This window comes from Bufo bufo, chromosome 7, assembly GCF_905171765.1.
Source record: "Bufo bufo chromosome 7, aBufBuf1.1, whole genome shotgun sequence".
Classification (NCBI taxonomy): domain Eukaryota; kingdom Metazoa; phylum Chordata; class Amphibia; order Anura; family Bufonidae; genus Bufo; species Bufo bufo.
This window is the reverse complement of record NC_053395.1, coordinates 231,853,089-231,873,226: the sequence shown is the minus strand read 5'-3', so window position 1 is coordinate 231,873,226 and position 20,138 is coordinate 231,853,089. Positions and strand designations below refer to the sequence as shown.

Here is a 20,138-nt window from a genome sequence, read left to right as displayed (position 1 = left end):
TTCTCACAGGATGATGGCCACTAGGACTTCGGATTCGATACGTGGCAAACCATGGACTTCACAGCCACGTGCCATGGGAGAGGCCATTTCTAGCTAATGTGTTTTGGAAGAGTTGTCCGATAGCTGTGAGAGTCGCCGTTAGGTTGTGTAGACTTCTGTCTGACGCGCGGAGATTTTAGCTTTGATGTTTAGAATGATTTGTTAAGAATGGCGCAGAGCGACTGTAGTCCACGTGGAGTTTAGGTTCCGCCTTAGTTTAGAGTGATTGCAATGCAATTCCATTCAGTGCCTGTTCTGTTTTTATGGTATTTAAGGTTGCGCTATAGAACCCATGAGGGGCAGTTGCAGATTGACATGAGGGTGAGCGTTCCCACTTTATCCTATAGTGTTCAAGCACGTCCACCACTGATGAATTGCAGGGTGGTCGTAACCAGTGTATAATGTGATGGAAACATAGAAAGTTCCTTGTATTAACTGTATCGACATGATAAATGCCACTTCCTGAAGTGACAAAAGCCAAAATTCATTGTATCCAGCTCATAGTAAAGGGGGAAGTAATAGGACTATGCACTTCCAGGCAGTTCTATAATAAGCCATACAAAGGGCAGGTAAGTCCGCGAACATCAGACTGGCTCTATCCTGCAAACGTCTTCGCAATCACGTATTAGAGTGCATACATTTATCAGATAGAGGGACGATTGGGATTTTCCTCTAAGTGTCTGATACAAGGTCAGGGACTCCATGGATCTGCCGATCACAGAATGGAGAAGCTGCCGACACCTTTCCCTCTTGGCCACTCTGCTTCCGATTTTCCGCCGTGAATCTGGCTGAACTCCACAATTGCAAAATCCACATAAAATTCTGTAGATTTCACCTTCTGCATTGCAAAGGGTGAAACCAGTGGCCAATATAGTAACATAGTACATAAGGCCGAAAAAAGCCCTCTGTCCATCCAGTTCGGCCTGTCATCCTGCAAGTTGATCCAGAGGAAGGCAAAAAAAAGGCAATATCTACACTATAAATTGACATCCTGCGGATTGAAAAGTTGCATGCGGGTTCCAGTGTGGAGACTCTGTAGGGCGTGAATGAATATTTTTTATTTTATTTAAAAACTGTAAAATGTTCAACTGTACAACATTGCTGATTGCTGCATGAAAATCAACGGCACATCCGCGGCATTTTTGCCATGTGGGAACATTCGCTCATTCTGCACCTGGTCGAAAAGGTTTTAGAAGATCTCTACTGTCTGCCCCCCATCAGGCATTCATGACATGTGCATAGGATATACCATAGATATCATAAATTGTAAGTCATGGGGGGGGGGGTGTATTAAAATGCTATGCCAGTTTTCTGGCATAGAAAGGATGTAAAGTTGGGGACAAGTGCCATTTTGCACCATCTGCAACTTTCTGATGTTTTCAGACAGCCTCACAATAAGTAAACGGGAGGTGACAGGCCGTGGATGGGACGTTTAACAGAAAACTGCTGTGCTTTATACCTAAAATCTACTCCTGCATAGACCTCCGGGGGGTGCACCAAAATACTCTGTGCCAGCGTCAGAAACGGCGGTCTTCATAAATTCCCCCCATAATGTAGAAAGATAATTGCCAAAACTTCTGAAATGTCCTTGTGTGTTTCATTTAGGGCTCATTCACATGGCCGTGGTGCCCGTATTGCGAACAGCTGTTCGAACCCATAGACTTGAATTGGTCCATGATCCGCAAGATTCAGAGCATGTCCTATCTTTTGTGGTGCGGAGACACGGATCGGACGCACTGCCATGAGCTTTCGGGTCTGTGCTATCTTTTCATATTTTGCAGATCGTGGACCCATTCAAGTCAAAGGGTCCGCACCGCGATACAGCATTCCCATGGCCGGCGCCTGTGTATTGCAGACCGCTATGTGTGATCGGCACGGCGATCATACGGTCGTGTGAATGAGCCCTCCTTGTTCATCCAACACACTCATTACCCAAAGACACAATTCGGAATCTGCTGGAGCCCCGTCATGTTGACTGTTTGGAGCGCGTTCCTCTCGGATTCGCTGAATACTAATGACTCCTGACTTTAACAAATCCATTTTGTGTTAAATTCAGGAAATTGTACAGACACAAATTACATTTTCCAGCTGAGAACAAACCGTCACTTTGTATATTTCCATCTCAGTGTGACACGCGGCGGAGTCGCCCGGCCCGTTACAGATAACCAAGCATTAAATCGCCAGCACAAATATTGCTGGTAACCTCTGGGAGGGGAGCGATCATTTAATTTCAGTGCGTGGAGCACAGGGGACACCTCAGCCCCGGCTGCTTTATTTTTGAATATCAGATTAAATGTGTTGCAGACAAATATAATTTCCTCTTTCCCATTTTGCGGCTACGATAATGGAGGATACAAAAAGGACCTGGCTAGAATATGGCAGAACGCATCCACCGCCCAGTCCTTACACGTATCACATAGAAGATTGACAGCAGAATAAGCCCCCCGGGTCCATCTCGCCTGCCCTTATATTAGTGCTTCATCCCGGCAGGTTCATCTCCCGACCACCTCTGCTGGGAGTTTGTTCCAAGTCTGAACTACTCTTTCAGTGTAAAAAGGTTTCCTCCATTCAGGCAAGTCTTCAGTTTTTTTCGCTGGGGATAAAATCGGAGCACGCTGCGGTATTATCTCCGTCCTGATCAGTCAAAATGACTGAACTGAAGACGTCCTGAACGGATCGCTCTCTATTCAGAATGCATTAGGATAAAACTGATCAGTTCTTTTCCGGTATTGAGCCCCTAGGACGGAACTCTGTGCCGGAAAAGAAAAACGCTAGTGTGAGAGTAGCCTTACTTGACGGTTTCGATCATGTCTCCCCTTCCCTTCTCTCCTCAAGACTTTACAGATTCAGAGGGACATTTATCAGATCTGCCACGCCAGTTGTGGTGTAAAAATGTTGCAAGTGATGCCACATTTGGTGCACATTTTTGCGACATTTGGGCTGCCGTGCCACTTTAAGAAGAGGAGTTAATAGTAGGGCAGGATTTCAGATTAGAACACCTTTAAGTCTCACTAATTTCACAAAGCAAAGCCAGACTTAAGACGGACACCTCAACCACCGCAAATGATGCATTCCCCCCTAAGTCCTGATGTTTCATGCTTCAGACCCTCCTCCACCATTTTTGTAGCCCACCTTTGCACCTGTTGTAGGCAGGGTCTCCAGGACAGAACCCAGTATTCCAGATGTGGTCCCAATCGCTCTCCTCCATCTGGTTATACAGCCAGGCACCCGGCTCGCTTCCCCTGCCCCCGGCCCGCACTGTGCAGAACCCTAGACCCGTCTCTTCTGAAGTCCAATATGAGCCTCGGACCGAGGGCTCCTTCTCCTCAAGTGCATTATTTTATATTCGGACACATTGAACTGCAGCTTTCATTGTTCGGGGCATTTATCCAGAAAAGCCCAATCTCTTCCCATGTGACTAATCCCTCCAGGACGATCACCCCTGTTGCAAACCTTAGCTACCAAACCTTCTCCTATGTCCCCTACAAATGTATTAACAAATAATAGGACCAAGGACGGACCCCTGAGGTCCGGCACTCGTGACCTCTCTCCAGGCAGCCCCATGTAACGGGATATGATCTCTGCTCCCAAGTCCCCTGCTTTTGGGAATGCTTAAAAAAAACGTTCCAGCAATTTTCCAAATCTAGGATTTCTAGTTTGGCCAGTGAAATGACAAGTATCTTACAAATGTTGACACCGGACCCTCGGCAGGCGGAGTCCTCCCATAACCAGAATTCAGTCAACCCAATGGACTGGTTACATCTCCATACATCGCTTTTCAGAAGGGGCGAGAGGGGGAGGGGGCGTCACAGCAGGTCTGCCACATTTATCTGGGCGGCTGCCATAGATTTTAGACTTTTTTGCCAGATCTGTGAGAGGCGAGCACCTCGTCCTTTGGAGGCGCAGAGGGCATTAAGACCCCGTGTATGTATTCTCATTATTCACATGTCTATTCATCACAGAGAAGTAATCTGTTCTCCAGCAGTTATGGAATCCGGGGGCATGCTGAAACTTGTAGTTCTGCAAATCTAATTTTGCATTGTTGTGGATAGGTTAAGTATGTTTTTATTATAAGCTCTGAAAATGCCTTATACAAAAGATTCCAGCATCCTTCCTTTCCTGACATAGGTTTAACCCCTTAATTAGGCTCTTGAATACATTGTAGTGCGTGCCATGGGTAGACATGTTCTTAGGATTCGACTTTTGAGCCACAACGAGCGCGTTCCGTGAGATCCCGAGCCAAGTCCTCTCCAGGCGGAGGGGCGACCGGTGCTCCTCCAATGCGTCCTCCTGGAGGTGTGACACTTTTTACCATGTCCTGATGCCTTATAATTGAAATCCACTTTAACCTTTTGTTAGACACACAAATCAGATTAGATTGTGAGCTCTTCAGGGCAAGGACAGAACTACGGTTTGTTGATGCTCTTGAATTTGTGCCATTGTTTTATGGCCTGTGTTGGTGTGCTCTAGTCACAGCAGAATCTGCATCGAGGGCTGGGTGGGAAATGGGCAGTTTGGGAAATAGAAGTGGAAATTGGAGGATATTCTCTGCTCTCCCAGGCGTTACTATGCCGATGGCTTCGCCCCATTATGCAAAAGCTTGCCGTTAATTAGTGGGCTCTGTGCTGAAGGCTCATTACCTTCCTATGCAATTGAACTTGCCATGGTACTCTAGAATAATGTGACAGATTGTAATCACTGCCTTTAGACACTGTGAATTCCTTTTTTTGGTACTCTGTATTTTTTATATATTGTACAATGTAAAAACAAAAGACTTCAAAAATAAATGAAAAGTTTAAGAAAAAACAAACAAAGTGTAAGAATGTGTAAGAATGGCAGTGAGTGGGTATGATCACATGCACGTCACTGCTGAAGCCAGTCATTGGCTGCAGCGGCGCCTGTGCCCATACACTGCAGGATGTAAAGAGTGCGGGGACCGGAAGATGAGAAAGAGGAGGCGACATGGAGGACCAGAGTGGCGCGGCGCAGGTACGTAGGAATCTGGAGTGGGCTGCGGGCACTTACTGGAAAACCCCTTTAAGACCCAAACTAGGCCAAGCCCTTTAGGCTGAGGGTAAACGGTGACATGAAGATTGCATCCTACCTTATGACTGCAAAATCCGACAAAACCTGGGGTTGCACAAGAGATGACCCCCGTAGTCTTTATCAGGCATAATATCACTTACAGGTTGGGGCTTTAGAGTCTAGAAAGCAGAATGCCTCTGTACGGGGGACGCACGCCACAGGTGTTCTGGGATACAGAGGCCTCATGTACTTCCGTGGAAGCCCTGTACCAAACGCCATTTTCCCTACAATATTCAATTATAATTTTTTTCCAGTAAAGATGATATGAAATGTGTACACAGCCTTCCCTCTCCCCGAATTATAGGGAATGAATAGTATAAAGAGGTATCATTAAAGGGGTTATATTAAACAAATACTTTATTTGATGAGTATCTGATTTTTGGGGTCTGACCGCTGGAACCCCTAGAGATCATGAGAACGGAAGTGTCCATCCACTTCTATGGGAGCGCCAAGTACAGAGACCTCTGCTCCCACCATCGCTGGGGTCACATTGGTCAGACCTATAGCAATCAGAAACTTACCGTAGCCTTAGGACGGATCCGTTTTCACTGACACAATATGGTGCAATTGAAAACGGATCCGTCTCCCATTGACTTTCAGTGTAAGTCAAAACGGATCCGTTTGCATTATCATGAACAAAAAAAATATATATATATTTTTTTGTTCATGGTAATGCAACCGGATCAGTTCTGAACAGATACAAGCGTTTGCGTTATCGGTTTGGATCCGTCTGTGCAGATACCAGACGGATCCGCACCTAACGCAGGTGTGAAAGCCTATCCTGTGGAGAAGTACTGTTTATGGGATAACCTATCGGCTGGGAGATCCGTCCTATGGTAACTCGGATCACAGTACAAAGGATAGAAGGAGCCTTCCCAGATATTTCCTGAGGACGTGATGTGAAAAGGGTCTCATCCATAAAAGATCGTTGTGCTGCGCATTGCCCCATACGCTGTGCTGGACGCCTGTCACATCAATGTCATTATGGTGACGGAAGCCTCCCCGGAATGATGCCATGTGCTGTGCACCCACGGAAGAAAAGAAAACGTCTCTCATTAACGAGGCGGAAGCGGACACCCACCAACAAATGTTATTCAGACCGGGGGCCGCCCGTCTGTGGAGGAGGATTGCTGTTTGGAAGAGGCTGAATTTCCAATTAAAAGTTTAGAAGAGAAACAGCAGCTGTTCCCGGACTCGTGTCATACCTGCCATAGATCATGTGACGCTCGTGTCATATCTGCCAGAGATCATGCGACGCTCGTGTCATATCTGCCAGAGATCATGCGACGCTCGTGTCATATCTGCCATAGATCGTGCGACGGTCGTGTCATATCTGCCATAGATCGTGCGACGGTCGTGTCATATCTGCCATAGATCATGCGACGCTCGTGTCATATCTGCCAGAGATCATGCGACGCTCGTGTCATATCTGCCAGAGATCATGCGACGCTCGTGTCATATCTGCCAGAGATCATGCGACGCTCGTGTCATATCTGCCAGAGATCATGCGACGCCCCTGTCATATCTGCCAGAGATCATGCGATGCTCGTGTCATATCTGCCAGAGATCATGTGACGCTCGTGTCATATCTGCCAGAGATCATACGACGCTCTTGTCATATCTGCCAGAGATCATGCGACGCCCGTGTCATATCTGCCAGAGATCATGCGACGCTCGTGTCATATCTGCCAGAGATCATGCGACGCTCGTGTCATATCTGCCAGAGATCATGCGACGCTCGTGTCATATCTGCCAGAGATCATGCGACGCCCGTGTCATATCTGCCAGAGATCATGCGACGCTCGTGTCATATCTGCCATAGATCATGTTTTGCTCGTGTCATATCTGCCAGAGATAATGCGACGCTCGTGTCATATCTGCCAGAGATCATGCGACGCTCATGTCATATCTGCCAGAGATCATGCGACGCCCGTGTCATATCTGCCAGAGATCATGCGATGCTCGTGTCATATCTGCCATAGATCATGCGACGCTCGTGTCATATCTGCCAGAGATCATGCGACGCTCGTGTCATATCTGCCAGAGATCATGCGACGCCCGTGTCATATCTGCCAGAGATCATGCGACGCCCGTGTCATATCTGCCAGAGATCATGCGATGCTCGTGTCATATCTGCCAGAGATCATGCGACGCTCTTGTCATATCTGCCAGAGATCATGTGACGCCCGTGTCATATCTGCCAGAGATCATGCGACGCTCGTGTCATATCTGCCAGAGATCGTGTGACGCTCGTGTCATATCTGCCAGAGATCGTGCGACGCTCGTGTCATATCTGCCAGAGATCGTGTGACGCTCGTGTCATATCTGCCAGAGATCGTGCGACGCCCGTGTCATATCTGCCATAGGTCATGCGACGCTCGTGTAATATCTGCCATAGGTCATGCGACGCTCGTGTCATATCTGCCAGAGATCATGCGACGCTCGTGTAATATCTGCCATAGGTCATGCGACGCTCGTGTCATATCTGCCAGAGATCATGCGACGCTCGTGTAATATCTGCCATAGGTCATGCGACGCTCGTGTCATATCTGCCAGAGATCATGCGATGCTCGTGTCATATCTGCCATAGATCATGCGACGCTCGTGTCATATCTGCCAGAGATCATGCGACGCTCGTGTCATATCTGCCAGAGATCATGCGACGCCCGTGTCATATCTGCCAGAGATCATGCGATGCTCGTGTCATATCTGCCAGAGATCATGCGACGCTCTTGTCTTATCTGCCAGAGATCATGCGACGCCCGTGTCATATCTGCCAGAGATCATGCGACGCTCGTGTCATATCTGCCAGAGATCGTGTGACGCTCGTGTCATATCTGCCAGAGATCGTGCGACGCTCGTGTCATATCTGCCAGAGATCCTGCGACGCTCGTGTAATATCTGCCATAGGTCATGCGACGCTCGTGTAATATCTGCCATAGGTCATGCGACGCTCGTGTCATATCTGCCAGAGATCATGCGACGCTCGTGTAATATCTGCCATAGGTCATGCGACGCTCGTGTCATATCTACCATAGGTCATGCGACGCTCGTGTAATATCTGCCAGAGATCATGCGACGCTCGTGTAATATCTGCCATAGGTCATGCGACGCTCGTGTAATATCTGCCATAGGTCATGCGACGCTCGTGTCAAAAACATTTCCATTTAACAAAACCATGAAAGGGGCGAGTGAGGTTTTTGTTTCCGAGTGTCTGGGCCATAACCAGTATGGCTGCCGTTTATAGATCCAAAAGGGACCGTAACAAAGCTGACCGCCAAAATGAAATCCTTCTGGACCCTCTGAACAGAGAGGTGGATTTTACTGGGATATTTTTGGGGAACTGCATTTTATAGACATTGGAGGAATTCTGGCCTAAAAATATATTCACAGATTGCAGCTATTCTCCCAATCCGTGTGCCACGCCGCCATCACCACGAGGTCTCACGCGGGAGGAACATCTGCTCAGGGGGATTTTCTGTAGTATTAGATTTGCTGCTTCTCTTGGCTTTCCGCTACGTATGGCAGCATCCTGTTGTACAGGCAAACAAAAGAAGTAGGGATTATTTCGGATACCAGCGCTACCTTGACGTGACCTGTTTGATTAAAAATGTGTGCAAAGAGCTTCCACTTCATGTATAGTGCCACGTAATCCACGCTTCTTTTGTTTGCATGTATAACCGTGTGCATGGGATGTGTCCGATGTCGTGGATCATGTCCTGTAGCTGCGATGCCACATCCAACCTGGAGCCGCCTTTGGAGGAAAGCAGCCAGATATTTTAGCCATGAACATTAAGAGCCGCGGGTCACTTAGAAGGATTGGGGGAATTTATCCGTTCAGCTGTTCTCCTACTTTATGCCACATTTATCCAATGTCTCATGGTTGATAAATTTGTCTTGTCCATAAGGCCGCATGCACACCGCCATTGAGGACCCCCAATGCACGGGCAACATCCGTACAGCAGGCCAGACCCATTCAACTTGAATGAGTCCATGATCTGTCCGCAGCACAAAAAAAAAGACAGGTCATATTTATTTGCGGCGCGGAATAACGGAAAGAAACACGGAAGCGCTCCGTAGTGCTTCTGGTGTTCCGTTCCGCATCTCCGGAATTGCGGACCCATACAAGTGAATGGATCCGCATCCGTGATGCTGGGTGTACACGGCCAGCGGTCGTGGATTGCCAACCCGCCGTTTGTGGGCAGCAATATGGCCGTGTGAATGAGGCCTAAACCTAACATTTCTGTCTGGAGAAGCTCCTCCAGTTCTCCTCCTGTAGAGTCTCAATGATGAATCTGAAGCGAAGCTCATTAACATACATAGCCACACCCACTTTTTAAAACTGCAACGAGTGGTGGAAAAGTGCAAAAAGTCACAAAAGCATTTAGCATATTTTGCAACTTTTTGAAGCCAGAATTCGGGAGTGAAGGCAGGATGAATCTGCCCCTGTATCTTACTGTGTGTGACCTGCGGCTTACAAACCATGGGCTGCGATGTCTTAATATGCCTAATATATGTTTACTATTTGCTTCTCTTACCCCAAACGGGCCGCTGATGAAGGGTCCTGTGATCAGGCCTATCCATCAGTAGCCTCCATTACCTTACATATGGGGCAAACAGGGGGGACTAGCGCATGCGCAGGATGTCCCAAGTGTATGCGGAATGGAGGCTGCTGATGGATGGGACTTACCGCATGACCCCTCATCAGCGGCCAGTGTGGGGGGGTAAGAGAACCCGCTAGGAACACCTGCTACTAGCTGCATGATTGTGCTGTTCCCAGCAGCTTATAATATATATATATATATATATATATATTTATTGTCTGACCCCCGACCCCCCCCCCCCCCTTAATAAATTCGGGCACATCCCCCGACAGTGCAGATGTACCCCCAGCTGTGAGCCGACATAGATTTAGGCTATAATTCATCAATTTATGGCAAAAATTGCAACTCTTCCTGGGCATGGTAGACCCTGTCCCTCCCGCTAAGTGGCATAAACTGAAAATAGCCATAGATTTGTGTAGGCAGAAACCTTGCACAGGTCACATAAATTCTCCGCTATTCGGACAGAGCTGTCACGCGTACGTACCGTTAGCTGCGGGTCTGCGCGGCTCGCTAGTGAAATAAGTGTTAACTCCTGGCTTTTTCCTTGTTTTTAGGCAAACCACGCCGCCATTAACAAGTAAGAACTCTTCATGAGCGAGCAGCGTCCCCTGGCTTCAATGGCGCCACAGTTTGGCGGTGTGTGAAAGCGGCGCTATACTCTCAGGCAGCGGCTGATACACACCAGACAGATGTGGCAAGGAGTTTTATTGGACACATTTAGCTTGTGAAGCAGAAAAGGTGTTTAGTCTCAAATCAGGAGGAAACCGCTGGGAGGTTTGAGGCGCTGCGGGCGCCGTGCGGCGGCTGATTTCTGTATCTAACGCTCCTGTCTCAGCACTAATTAAGGGGAAATTGCCTGAGACTCCCTACAAGCCATTTCTCTGATTATACAGATGGAAAGAGCAAACAAGCGGCATTAACCCCCTGGCTGCTGCAGCTGCAGTGATTCGCCTCCACCTGAGATAAATTTTGCTCGGAGAGCTCGGAAAAAAGACTCGACACAATTACTGGGAAAAGCACTTTAAAAGGTGAATAACAGGAAATGTAGACACAGAAGATGAGAACTATAGGGAAGAATAAATGATGTAACAAAAAAAAGAAAAGCTGGAGACAGACGCCACAAAAAAGAGGAAAATGAACCCGAAAATGTTCTTCAATAACAGTAAAAAAGGTCAAAGTGTTGGCCTTAAAGGGATTCTGTCACCACAATTTTCACTATTAAACATGTGCAAATGTCACGTGAATTTAACATTGCCTTTCTTTTTTTTTTTTTTTTAAAGGGGTTCTGCACTTTGATGATCTATCCTCTAGATCAGGCATCCTCAAACTGCGGCCCTCCAGCTGTTGAAAAACTACAACTCCCAGCATGCCCGAACAGCCTACAGCAGGGCATGGTGGGAGTTGTAGTTTTACAACAGCTGGAGGGCCGCAGTTTGCGGATGCCTGATCTAGATAGATCATCAGCATTTGCTCGGCGGGGGTCCAACACCCTGGACCCCCGCCGATCAGCTGTTTGAGACGGCAGCGGCGCTCCAGCCTTCTCACTGTTTATCGCCGGCCCAGTGACATCACAACTGGTATCAATGGCCTGGGCGGGGCTGAGCTCCATTCAAGTGAACAGAGCTTAGCCACGCCCAGCCCAGTTGATACTAGTCGTGACGTCACTGGGCCAGCGGTAAACGGTGCCCCGCCGATCAGATGCTGATGATCTATCTAGAGGATAGATCATCAGTTTAAACAAAGTGCAGAACCCCTTTAAGTATGGCCCCATTTTTGTGCAACTGCAGGCGCAGTGAGGAAGTCAGCGAGCGTCCTTCACTTACTACACCTGCGCCGAATACTGAACAGGCGCGAGATTTCCACGGCAGACAGGGTCGGCAGGAGGAGACTAAAGCTGGCCTGGACCTGTCAGTCATTAGTAGAAGAGCGTGTAATGAGTTGGGCGAACAGAGTAGAGACAGCACCATGGATGCCAGGTTTCTGGTGTTTCACACAGCAGACACCCAGGCTAATGTCTGTGATCGGTGATGACACCGATTGCTGACATTTAACCCCCTCAGACGCTGTGGTCATTTGTGAACACAGCATCGGAGGTGACTTTCCTGAGGAGCCCCAACGGCACCCCTGCAAAGTGATGAGGGGAGCTTTTCATTTTTTGTAATAGTCTCAGTCTCTCTGAAGGATCCAAGGCTATGACAGCAGTAGTTCCTATGTAGGCCTGCAGGTGGCAGGGCTCCACAGGAACACGGCACAACTCCATAGACTGCAGTGATGAGTAATCGCAGTCTAAGGGACAAACGAGCTAACCATTGCTTGTTAAAGTCCTCTAAGGGGACTTAAAATATTTGTAGGAAAAAAAAAAAGATGAAAATTCAAATCACCCCCTTTTCCCATAACAAAAAAAAATAAAAATGGGACTTACACTGGTGTGTCCCAAAAAACCATACTATTTAAATATAAACATACTTATCCCATACGGCGAATGAAAAAAAAAAAAAATTTGAATGGAAGATTTGCCATTTTTTTGTCTCTTGACTAACCAAAAAATTAATAAAAAAAGTTATCATAAAGGCTTAAACACTCCAAAATTGTATATGTTGAAAACGACAGATCTCAAAAAAACGATCCCTCAAATAGCGCCGTAGGCATAAATATGAAAAACAACAATCAATTCCCCGGCGCTTGCTATACTCCTTTTACACACTTGGCTGCAGGTGTCGCAGCGGAACCGCACAAACTGCTGCCAAACTGTGAAACTTCAACTATATATAAGTGACAGCGCGCTCTCCCTAGCTCATGACCGTCTACTGTTACACAGCAAGTAACAACTGTTGCCTGTTCAGTAACGCTTGCTCTGTGGCTTTTCTTTTTTTCTTTGTGTAATCCAACGTAATAATTGTACAATTTATACAAACGGCATCGCGCCACCGGCCGGGCTCGAGCCACGGTATAGCAACCTTAGCTCAATACCCAGTATTACGTTGGATTACACAAAGAAGGAAACAAAAGCCACTGAGCAAGCGCTACTGAACAGGTAACAGTAGACGGTCATGAGCTAGGGAGAGCGCGCTGTCACTTATATACACATTTGAAATAAATATGAAAAAGTTATGGGTGGCAGAATAGGGCGATGCAAATTTGTTTTCCAATGTTTTTAGTTAATTAAAATACAAGAAAAACGATATAACTGTGACATCACTGTAATAGAACTGACCCGGAGAATGAAGAGAACAGGTCCGTTTTACCAAATAGGGAATGCCATAAAAACAAAACTCATTCTGGCAGAATTGCATTTGTTTCCAATTCCACCCCATTTAGATTTTTTTTTAAAGCTTCCCAATACATTGCATGCAATTCTAAATAGTGCCATTGCAAAGTACAACTTATTCCACCAAAAAACAAGCCCTCATAAGGTTATGTGAACAAAAAAAGAAAGTTTTCGCTCTGGGAAGGCAGGGGGTGAAAAAACAAAACTAGTGTAAGAGCATCGAGACTATGGACTCTTTACTATAAGAGCAGTGAGACTATGGACTCTTTACTGTAAGAGCAGTGAGACTATGGACTCTTTACTGTAAGAGCAGTGAGACTATGGACTCTTTACTGTAAGAGCAGTGAGACTATGGACTCTTTACTGTAAGAGCAGTGAGACTATGGACTCTTTACTGTAAGAGCAGTGAGACTATGGACTCTTTACTGTAAGAGCAGTGAGACTATGGACTCTTTACTGTAAGAGCAGTGAGACTATGGACTCTTTACTGTAAGAGCAGTGAGACTATGGACTCTTTACTGTAAGAGCAGTGAGACCATGGACTCTATACTGTAAGAGCAGTGAGACTATGGACTCTTTACTGTAAGAGCAGTGAGACTATGGACTCTATACTGTAAGAGCAGTGAGACTATGGACTCTATACTGTAAGAGCAGTGAGACTATGGACTCTTTACTGTAAGAGCAGTGAGACTATGGACTCTTTACTGTAAGAGCAGTGAGACTATGGACTCTTTACAGTAAGAGCAGTGAGACTATGGGCTCTTTACAGTAAGAGCAGTGAGACTATGGACTCTATACTGTAAGAGCAGTGAGACTATGGACTCTATACTGTAAGAGCAGTGAGACTATGGACTCTATACTGTAAGAGCAGTGAGACTATGGACTCTTTACTGTAAGAGCAGTAAGACTATGGACTCTATACTGTAAGAGCAGTGAGACTATGGACTCTATACTGTAAGAGCAGTGAGACTATGGACTCTTTACTGTAAGAGCAGTGAGACTATGGACTCTATACGGTAAGAGCAGTGAGACTATGGACTCTATACTGTAAGAGCAGTGAGACTATGGGCTCTTTACTGTAAGAGCAGTGAGACTATGGACTCTATACTGTAAGAGCAGTGAGACTATGGACTCTATACTGTAAGAGCAGTGAGACTATGGACTCTTTACTGTAAGAGCAGTGAGACTATGGACTCTACTGTAAGAGCAGTGAGACTATGGACTCTTTACTGTAAGAGCAGTGAGACTATGGACTCTATACTGTAAGAGCAGTGAGACTATGGACTCTTTACTGTAAGAGCAGTGAGACTATGGACTCTATACTGTAAGAGCAGTGAGACTATGGACTCTGTACTGTAAGAGCGGTGAGACTATGGACTCTATACTGTAAGAGCGGTGAGACTATGGACTCTTTACGGTAAGAGCAGTGAGACTATGGACTCTTTTCTGTAAGAGCAGTGAGACTATGGACTCTTTACTGTAAGAGCAGTGAGACTATGGACTCTTTACTGTAAGAGCAGTGAGACTATGGACTCTTTACTGTAAGAGCAGTGAGACTATGGACTCTTTACTGTAAGAGCAGTGAGACTATGGACTCTATACTGTAAGAGCAGTGAGACTATGGACTCTATACTGTAAGAGCAGTGAGACTATGGACTCTGTACTGTAAGAGCAGTGAGACTATGGACTCTATACTGTAAGAGCGGTGAGACTATGGACTCTTTACGGTAAGAGCAGTGAGACTATGGACTCTTTACTGTAAGAGCAGTGAGACTATGGACTCTTTACTGTAAGAGCGGTGAGACTATGGACTCTTTACGGTAAGAGCGGTGAGACTATGGACTCTTTACGGTAAGAGCAGTGAGACTATGGACTCTTTTCTGTAAGAGCAGTGAGACTATGGACTCTTTACGGTAAGAGCGGTGAGACTATGGACCCTTTACTGTAAGAGCAGTGAGACTATGGACTCTTTACTGTAAGAGCGGTGAGACTATGGACTCTTTACGGTAAGAGCAGTGAGACTATGGACTCTTTTCTGTAAGAGCAGTGAGACTATGGACTCTTTACGGTAAGAGCGGTGAGACTATGGGACTTTTTTACTATAACAGTAGTGAGACTCTGATACTCTGTGCTAGAGATGGTTGTGATCGGATTCCCACTAAGAGGGGCCTGGATATCTGGAGGGTTGATTGCTAGATTTGAAATCTTAAAGGATTTTTCCTCCTAAGATGAGAGAAATGGTCTTCTACCTCATGAGGGTTTTTGTCTTCTGCATCCACACTGCAGGATAACAGCCTGAACTGGATGGACATCTTTTTATAGCCTTACAAACTATGTTCATATAACATCTACCATCTAATGTATCCAGGACCCCAGCCTCACACACAAGTGAACAGGTACCATGGTCTCACAGTCCAGTGGTCGGCTATCACACATCAAAAAGTTATATTTTTTACATTTTCAGAAACAATCTTGAGTCTAGTGCAATATTGATATTTTTCTAGAATGGTTCCTTCTTAGTACAGGACTAAAAGAAATCTAACAAAATTTGTGGTTTAGTCAACAGGCCTCCGATGCCGTCCCAGCCGATAAACACAATGGCCCACATTTACTAATGGTGTCAGAGCTGTAAACACATGAGCCCCTCACCAGTTAAAAAAAAAGCTACAAGTTGCTAATGGTTACCATCCAGACTGAATCCTAACTACAGATGAGCGAAATGATTCTACAGAATCAACGCTGGGAGAGTCTTTAAACATGGCGCCCACTTGTGCATGTAGCGGGCGGGTTTATGCCGTTTCAAACAGCAGAGGCCCACAGCTCATGTCTGCAACCGGCTATAATGCCGATCGCAGGCATTTAAGACTTTAGATGCTATGGTCAAGCATTACCATGGCATCTAAATGGTGAAAAGCCCAGAAGCGCATGTTTCTGAGTTAAGACCAGCTGCCCCGTGCAATTAGGGAAGCTGGTCATTAATTCTAATACACAGCGTCTCTCTGAAGAGACCCAGCATATTAGAGCTGCAGTTCCTATGTTGGCCAGCAGATGGCAGGCCAACATAGGATAACAGCAATGTGAGCTAATATTGTAGTTCTATGGGAATACAGTATAAGCCATAAAAAAAAAAAAAAAAAAAAAAAAAATATATATATATATATATATATATATTAGAGGATATTGTAGCCTCCTAGAGGGGCTACATTTTTCTTTTTTTACAAGTTACATAATATAAAAAAAAATATATTAAAAATTTAAAATAGCCCCCTTTCCCTAGAATAAAAATAAAATACATAAACAATAAAAAAAAAAAAAATATAAACATTTGGCCATCACCGCGTCCGAAGCCACCTGTACTATTAAAATATAAAAATATGTATCCCATACGGCAAATGGCATAATGGAAAAAGATATCAAAATGGCCAATTTGCCATTTTTTCATCGCTTCTTTTCCCATAAAAATTTATTAAAATGTGATAGTCAAACACACTCCAACATAGTATCAATAAAAACTACACATCCTGTAAAAAATGAGCTCTGACACAGCTCAGTATACATAACTATAAAAAAGTTATGGTGAGAATATAGCAATATAAAAAAATATTTTTTTTTAGTATTAAAACAAAAAAAAACTACACATACTGTATTTTTCACCCTATAAGACGCACTTTTCCCCCCAAAAAAGTGGGAGGAAAGGGTAAATTACTCTTACCGGTAATTGGATTTTCCAATAGCCTCCACAACGGCATTCTCAGGAGGGTGTCTCCGCCCCCATGACAGGAAACAACGAGCAAGCACAGGATTTAAGGAGCCTCCTCCCCTTACCTTACCAGTCAATAAGAGAGGACACAGAAGTGATGCAGAAAAAATTATATATTATAGTAAACAAATTACATTATTCGTCTACAAAAAAAAAAAAAAAAAAAACATTCAAAATTTGGGAGGGAAACCCGTGCCGTTGTGGAGGCTATTGGAAAATCCAATTACCGGTAAGAGTAATTTACACTTTTCCCCGGCGCCTCCACAACGGCATTCTCAGGAGGACTAACAGAGTAATCAATATCAGGGGGGGGCCACAGCAGATAGAACTTTACGACCAAAGGACAAGTCCTGATCCCTTACTACATCTAGCTTATAGTGCCTGAAAAAAGTCATAGGGTTGGCCCATGTGGCGGCTCTGCAGATTTGTTCCAGAGGGACTGCTTTCGTCTCTGCCCAGGATGAGGCCACTGCCCTTGTAGAATGAGCCCTCAATATCCCTGGTGGCTGACAGTTCTTGGTAACGTAGGCAGAGGATATTACGTTCCTAATCCATCTAGTTATGGTTGATTTGCTAGCAGCTTGCCCCTTATTAGGGCCCTGAAATTGCAGAAAGAGGCGGTTCGATTTTCTTAGCGGCTTGTAGGTAAGAAAGGACTGATCTCCTGACATCCAGATTATGGAGAGTTTCCTCCGAGTCAGTAGATGGAGACTGAAAAAACGAAGGTAGGGAGACTTCCTGTTCACGATGGAATCTGGATACCACTTTTGGGAGAAAGGCAGTACAGTGCCTGAGGATTATACGATCATCCAGGATTGTAAGATAGGGAGGCTTGCATGAGAATGCATAAATTTCCCCAACTCTTCTGGCAGTAGTTATGACAACTAAAAAAACCGTCTTCATGGTGAGGAGCCTTAGAGGGATATTATCAATTGGCTCAAAACGGAGGAGTAGTGAGAGCAGAAAGAACTAGGCCCAAGTCCCAAGGAGGAACCACCGGACAAGGGAAGAAAGAAGTGCTTACTGCCCCCTTCAAAAAAACGTTTGATCAGAGGGGAATCTGTCAGTTTTACGTCCAAAAAGGCGCTGAGCGCGGAGATCTGTACCTTTAGAGTTGACGGGCGGAGGCCTTTTTCCAACTCAGCTTGTAGGAACTGAAGGACCTGAGGAATATCAGGAGAACAGACACTTCCCAAAAAGGACAAAAAGGCATTCCAGGTTCTTAAGTAGATCCTAGAAGTTACGGGTTTCTGGCTTTTTAGCATCGTGGAAATAACAGCATCTGACAGGCCCTTCTGTTTTAGCAGGAGGCGTTCAGATTCCAGGCCGTCAAACTGAGTTGCTTTACACTGGGATGATTTATTGGTCCCTGGTGGAGTAGGTCTGGGTTTGACGGCAGTATCCAATAAACTCCGGCTGATAGTTTAAGCAGGAGCGGAAACCAAGCCCTTCTTGGCCAGAAGGGGGCCACCACAATTACATGGACCCTCTCTTCCTGAGTTTTTACCAGGACTCTTGGAATGAGGCTGAATGGAGGGAAGGCATAAAGGAGCTGTTTTGGGCACGGCCGGGAGAGGGCGTCTAGCCATACCGGACGATCTTTTTGCGAGAGGGAACAGAACCTTCTGATCTGCCTGTTGCTCTTGGTGGCGAACAGATCTAACACTGGGGTCCCCCACATCTGGCAGATCTGGCTGAAAACGTGGTGATTTAGGGACCATTCGGTTTCTCTTATGAGATGTCGACTGAGATAATCGGCCACCGCGTTTTTTTCTCCCCTGATATGCACCGCAGAAAGGGACAGGAGGCTTCTTTCTGCCCAACAAAAAATGTTTTTTTGATACTTCCGCCAGTGAGCGACTTTTGGTTCCCCCTTGTTTGTTTACGTACGCCACAACTGTAGTGTTGTCAATATTTTTACGTGTTTTGGAGAGGAAGTTTTGTAAAGGGAAAGGAGAACTTTGTGGACTGCTGACAGTTCTCTTAAATTTGAGGAGGCGTCCTGCATGTCTTTCTCCCAGGATCCCTGAACTACTGATCCTGAAGAATGACCTCCCCACCCAGAGTTGATGGCGTCTGTTGTAATGACCATAACATCTCTTGGGCGCCAGTGAACTCCTATGCTCAGGTTTTCCTTTATTCTCCAAGTTAGTGACTGTTTTACCTGTTTGGGAACGAGAACCTTTCTGTCTAGAGATGAATTCTTTCCGTCCCATGAGGATAGGAGAAAGGCCTGAAGGACTCTTGTGTGACTTTGGACCCACCTTACTGACGGGATTGTGGCTGTTAGCAGCCCCAGTACAGCCATGATGTCTCTTATCGAGGACCAATCCCTGCTGGAGAAACGAGACACTGTTTGGATTAAGTGAGATTGTTTGTCTTGAGGAAGGAAAGACATTAGATGCCTTGAGTCCAACAGTACCCCTAAAAAAACCTTTTCCTGATTGGGGATAAGGTCTGATTTTTGGGGATTTATTATCCACCCTACAGTTGTAAGGCAGTCCCGGATTTGCTTGAGGCGTGATTGTAGAAGTTGGCGCGACTCTGCAAACACCAGAAAGTCGTCCAGGTATGGAACGATCTGTACCCCCTGAAGGTGAAGAAATTTCGTGACCTCTGACATTATTTTTGAAAAAACTCTGGGGGCAAAGGATAGGCCAAAAGTAAGGGCTGTAAACTGAAAATGGGACAATTTTCCTTGAAAATAAATTGCTATCCTTAGAAAACACTGATGCCTGTGGTATATTGGGATGTGGTAATAAGCGTTCTGAAGGTCGACGGTAGCCATAAAGCAGTCCTGCGGAAGGATCTGTGTGGTAGATTTTATGGTCTCCATCTTGAATCTCTTGTAAACGATGGATTTGTTTAGGGATTTTAAATTTATTATTAGGCGAAAGGAGCCGTTTGTTTTTTTAATCAAAAATATAGGGGAATAGAATCCCTCGCCGTGTTGTTCTTTTGGTACAGGGATGAGGACTCCTTTGAGGAGTAACGTAGATATCTCTGACTCTAAGGATGCCTGTTTGTCGGGCTGCTGTCTTTGGTTGATAAAGAAATTCTAGCTTTAGGCCTTCTCTTATGGTACGAGTGACCCAAGGGGAGGCACAAATTTCTTGCCAGGCGGAGGAGAATTGTTTTAGTCTGCCTCCTACCTGGATCAGCGTGTCACTGGGTAGGGCGGGTAGAGGCTTCTGGCTTAAAAAGGTATCCCCCCTTCCTCTACCTCTAGAAGGCTGCCACCTTTTTGATCCGTCCCTTTTACTCTGATCTGCCCTCGACCTTTTCTGATTTTGAAAAGAACGCCTCTGTTGATGGTAACGATTATCAGAGGGGAATCCTTTTTTCCTATCGGAGGCCTTCTCCAATATATCATCAAGAGCGG

General features: G+C 45.7%; 1 long non-coding RNA gene across 1 annotated transcript; it reads right to left on the bottom strand.

Moving 5' to 3' along the window:
* Window positions 1-1,013: 1,013 nt before the first annotated feature.
* On the bottom strand, window positions 1,014-19,497 carry LOC121008852. The gene is made up of 3 exons (XR_005780623.1): window positions 19,484-19,497; window positions 18,379-18,381; window positions 1,014-1,213 (listed from the first exon to the last, which is right to left on the bottom strand). It is a non-coding gene; the product is annotated as an uncharacterized LOC121008852 (long non-coding RNA).
* Between the last annotated feature and the right edge of the window lie 641 nt (window positions 19,498-20,138).